Below are 5901 nucleotides of genomic sequence, written 5' to 3'. Positions count from 1 at the left end.
GCTACTGGCTACTGAATTCAATCAGCAATTGGACTTTCTAACACAGCAGTTAGCCGAATTCAAAGATAGACTACAAGAGACAAGGATGGCTAATAAAAATATGCAAGAACAATTGAAGCAAACAAAACAGCAGCTGTCAAAACAAATAACAAAAGAATGCCAAGCAGTTTAATTAAGAAGTGGGAAAACATTAAATACCCCATCTCAAGGCAGCAGGAAGCCAAGAAATGAGCAAACCACCCAAAATCCATCTGAGGACAGTAAGAGCCCAGGGAAAAATAATTCTGGCATTAAAACGCCAGAGATTGGGTGGAAGGCTGGCGCTGAACGCCCAGACCATGCTCAAGACTGGCGTTCAACGCCAGAAACAAGCAAGGAACTGGCGTTGAACGCCCAAAAGAAGCACAGTTCTGGCGTTCAGATGCCAAGAGCAGATGAGGAGTTGGCGTCTAACGTCACTCCAGCTTCTAATTCTGGCACTCAATTGCCAGAGAGGGATCAGACACACACAAGTGCTGATGACAACCCATCTAAAAAGGCTTCTTCAACCACTTCTGTAGGAAATAAATCTACAGCAACCAAGGTTGAGGAATATAAAGCCAAGATACCTTATCCTCAAAAACTCCGCCAAGAGGAGCAGGATAAGCAATTTGCTCGCTTTGCAGATTATCTCAGGACTCTTGAAATAAAGATTCCGCTTGCAGAAGCACTTGAGCAAATACCTTCTTACGCCAAGTTCATGAAAGAGATCTTGAGTCATAAGAAGGATTGGAGAGAAACTGAAAGAGTTTTCCTCACTGAAGAATGCAGTTCAGTCATTCTGAAAAGCATTCCTGAAAAGCTTAAAGATCCCGGAAGCTTTCTGATACCATGCACATTAGAGGGAAATTGCACCAGGACAGCTTTATGCGATCTTGGGGCAAGCGTTAACCTGATACCTGCAGCCACCATCAGAATGCTTGGTTTAACTAAAGAAGTTAAACCAACCTGGATATGTCTCCAACTTGGTGATGGCTTCATTAAATACCCATCAGGCGTGATTGGGGACATGATTGTTAGGGTTAGGCCATTCTCCTTTCCCACCGACTTTGTTGTGCTGGAAAAGGAGGAGCACAAGAGTGTTACTCTCATTCTAGGAAGACCTTTCCTAGCAACTGGACGAACTCTCATTGATGTCCAAAAGGGGGAAGTCACCCTGAGAGTCAATGAGGATGAGTTTAAATTGAATGTCGTCAATGCCATGCAACATCCAGACACACCAAAAGACTGCATGAAAGTTGATCTTATTGACTCTCTGGTGGAGGAGATCAACATGGCTGAGAGTCTCGAATCAGAGCTGGAAGACATCTTTAAAGATGTTCCGCCTGATCTAGAGGATTCAGAGGAATTGAAAGAGCCTCTGAAATTTCCTCAGGGAGAGGAAAATCCTCCTAAACCCGAGCTCAAACCATTACCACCATCCCTGAAATATGCATTTCTGGGAGAAGATGATACTTTTCCAGTGATCATAAGCTCTGTTTTAAATCCACAGGAAGAGGAAGCACTAATCCAAGTGCTAAGGACACACAAGGCAGCTCTTGGGTGGTCCATAAGTGACCTTAGGGGCATAAGCCCAGCTAGATGCATGCACAAAATCCTATTGGAGGATGATGCTAAGCCAGTGGTTCAACCACAGAGGCGGCTAAATCCAGCCATGAAGGAAGTGGTGCAGAAAGAGGTCACTAAATTACTGGAGGCTGGGATTATTTATCCTATTTCTAATAGCCCCTAGGTGAGTCCTGTTCAAGTTGTCCCTAAAAAGGGAGGCATGACAGTGGTTCATAATGAAAAAAATGAACTGGTTCCTACAAGAACAGTTACAGGGTGGCACATGTGTATTGATTACAGAAGGCTCAATACAGCCACCAGCAAGGATCATTTTCTGTGATTGTGTACACTGATCATGCTGCTCTTAAATATCTACTTACAAAGCAAGATTCAAAACCCAGGCTCATAAGATGGGTGTTGCTTCTGCAAGAGTTGTTTGATATAGAAATAAGAGACAGAAAAGAGACAGAGAACCAAGTGGCTGACCATCTGTCCCGGATAGAACCAGTGGAAGGAGCGTTGACGTCAGGATTTTTGCCAGTAAAGAATGTCATAAAAACAGTGGCGTTGTAGATATAGTCTCTAAACCGACAGAAATTCCTTCGTACAAACGTTTTGGTTGTCACAAGTAACAAACCTCTTTGAAATTGATAACCGAGTATTCAAACCTCGGGTCGTCTTCTCAAGGAATTGCAGGGAGGTGTTCTTATTATTGATTATGAAAAAGTGTGTTTTTGGGGAATGTTGAGTTTGGGCAATGGGCACAGGTATATTTAAATGACAAGTAAAATAAATTAACAATAATAAAATCTCTTGGCAAGGTATGGAGAACTGGAGGTCCTATCCTAGTTATCCTTATCAATTGTGATGAGAATTGGATTCTTCCCCCACCTTATTAACCTCTAACTATGAAGGTAAGTTAAGTGGACAAATTAATTCCAATTTTTAATCAACAATGAGTTTGATAACTCAAGAGTTACCAATGTCTCAACCAAAGCCAAAAGAGAAAAATCCAAATTATTAATATAATAAAAAAGAGCAATCATAAGTCTGAAATACTTCAAAAAAATATATTAAAGAGAAAATCAATCTAAACATAGAGAGTCATAAACAAAATTGAGAAAAGAAATAAAAGAACATTGAACCTGGGATTGAGAGTCACTCTAAAACTAAGAGAAATCCTAAATCCTAATCCTAAGAGAGAGGAGAGAACCTCTCTCTCTAAAAACTACATCTACTCCTAAAATTGTGAATTATGAGAGCCTCCTCATGAATGGATGCAGTCCTCCACTTTATAGCCTCTAATCTGTGTTTTCTGGGCCGCAAACTGGGTCAGAAACAGTCCAGAATTCGCTGGTTTCGAATTTTGCCACGCTGGATTTCTGTCACTGCGACGCGGCCGCATAGATCACGCAGTCGCGTCGCTTAGCGTCAAGGAAACTATAATATATTATATATCAAATCGAAGCCCCGGACGTTAGCTTTCCAACGCAACTAGAACCGCGTCGTTTGGACCTCTGTAGCTAAAGTTATAGCCGTTTGAGTGCAGAGAGGTCAGGCTAGACAGCTTAGCAATTTCTCCAACTTCTTGCATTCCTTCCACTTTTGCATGCTTCCTTTCCATCCTCTGAGCTATTCCTGCCCTGTAATCTCTGAAATCACTTAACACACATATCCATGCATCTAATGGTGATAAGAGAAGATTAATAATAAGCAAATATAAGATCAAAGAAGCATGTTTTCAATCAAAGCACATAATTAGGAAGGCAAATGTAAAACCATGCAAATAGTATGAATAAGTGGGTAAAGTGTTGATAAAAATCACTCAATTGAGCACAAGATAAACCATGAAATAGTGGTTTATCAACCTCCCCACACTTAAACATTAGCATGTCCTCATGCTAAGTTCAAGAGAAACTATAAAGAAATGAAGAGGAATGGTAGAATGCATGAAATGCAACCTATCTATATGAATGCAACTACATGCAAAAAATGTTTCTACCTACTTGGTTAAAAGTAAATAAATTCTCCAAGACAATTATGAATCAAATTCCACTAATTCAAATCATACAGTGAAAACAAGTAAACTTGTAAGAAGATAGCTCATGAAAGCAGGGAACATAGAATTAAGCACTGAACCCTCACTGGTAGTGTATATCACTCTAATCTCTCAAGTGTATAGGGTAATTCACTCTACTCTTCCCTAATCATGCTTTCTAAACCTTGTTCTTCATCTAACCAATCAACAAAAATTTAGTGTACCAATGCAAACATCATGAGGTCTTTTTCAAGGTTGTAATGGGGCTAAGGTAAGGGTAAAGGTATATGTATGGCTAAGTGAGCTATAAATTTAATCTTTGACTAGCCAAGCTCTCACCTAACATACATACACTCTATATAACTTTAAAATCATACCTAGCTACCCATAATTCTCACTTTTGTATAATTCCCATACTCATGTACCAAATTTTTCTTTAATTTTTATCACATGTGCATTGATCTTTTATTAAACTTAATATTGGGGTAGTTTTGTCCCCTTGTTTTATTGAGTATTTTTGAATTTTTCTCTTTTTTCTCTTTTTTTTTGTAGAGAAACAAACATAACTTATCAATGCACATGGATTTTCTATTATTTTTCTATTTTGGTTTTTCATGAGTAGGTTCCCAAATTCTTGATATTCAAATAAATTAGAAACATTATACTTTTCCTTTATTAACCCATGTTCCCACAATTTCCCCATACTTAATTAACACACTATCTTAAGCTAACCAAAGATTCAATTGGGATATTTAATTATTTTTCTGTTTTAAGGCTAGTGATGTGGTAAAATACAGAACAAGAGGGGGTTAAAAGGCTCAAAGTGGCTGACAAGGGTGATTTAAAGGGTAGGCTTATTTGGGATAAGTGAGCTAAAATCAAATAATGGCCTCAATCATATGCAAACATGTAAATACACTAAATAAAGGACATATAGGCTAGAACAAAATACAGATTACAATCATATAGAAGGAAACACACAGGAATAAAATATTTATGGTTAAATAGTGTAACATGTAAATAAGCTCAAAGTCTCACAGGTTGTGTGTTCTTTGGCTCAAAAACCATGTTCCAAATACAACTTCAAACAAGTTTAACACAAAAATTTTGGTTTTAAATTAGTGAAAAATTTCAAAAAATAGGATCTTAAGAAGAAACTTATTATTTTAACCAAGCAGTAACTAAATGCAAAAATCAAATAAACATGCAATTAAATATGCAAATGCAACAATTAACAAAGAAAATAAAATATTGGTGTTTGAGACAGGAAAGTACTAACCCATGGAGATCGGTATCGACCTCCCCACACTTAAAGATTGCACCGTCCTCGGTGCATGCTAACATGTGCAGGTGGACGGGTTGTGGTTTCTCAGCTGGGCTCTTTTTTTGTTCCTTTCCTTGCCGACGATTTGGGAGTACCTTTCTCCTTTCCTTCCTTGGTGGCCATTCTGAAGAAGGGAAGAGAAAGTAAATTAAATTCAATAGATATATAGCAAGGAAGAGAATGGAAGAGTGGTGATGGATGCACATTAGGATGTAATTGACATTAACACATGCTCTCGAGTACATGTGAAAAGTCAGCAGTGAAAAATAGCCAGTGCATCGAAAGATAAGTGGATGCAGGGTGTTTATTGGCATGCCGGAAAAGGGCATGAGTAGCATAGACCAAGCATTACTTGTAATAAAGTACCATATTTGTATTGACAATTATATTCAATTAAAATAGTAAAGGGAGTTTATGAAAAGCAAGCATTGAATAGTAGAATAACATAGAGAAGTGCATAATGCCATATGAGCTTTTTCACAAACACATAGCATGCATGGTGAAGAAGGTATAGAAAGTATTACAATGAACATGCAAGCAATCCTTTAAAGAAGATAATAATAATTGTCAAACATATAATGAGGAATAATGACTCAAATAAAATTCTAACACCAATGAAAATAATACAATGAATGAAAGTATGCAAATAAATGAAATAAAATAGAATGGAAGTGAAATAAAATAAGAAAGGAAGAAGAAAGAAATAAGAAAAGATAAGAAAAATAAGGACTAGAGAAGAAAAGATAAGAAATTTGGCTGATCTGGATAATCTGTGCGCCGCTTGTGATGCGGACGCGTGAGTGACGTGGTCGCGTGGTGCGCAAGAAGGTCAGGTGACGCGGACGCGTGGGGCACACGTTCGCGTGGGAGGGCTTGGGCTTCCAGCACGAGTCCAGCCCAACTCCAATATAACTTTCGGCCATGCACCCTTTTGATGTCGATTTTCAGGTCA

Source organism: Arachis ipaensis, chromosome B10 (assembly GCF_000816755.2).
Source record: "Arachis ipaensis cultivar K30076 chromosome B10, Araip1.1, whole genome shotgun sequence".
In the NCBI taxonomy this organism is placed as follows: Eukaryota; Viridiplantae; Streptophyta; class Magnoliopsida; order Fabales; family Fabaceae; genus Arachis; species Arachis ipaensis.
Note: the sequence above shows the minus strand (reverse complement) of the source record.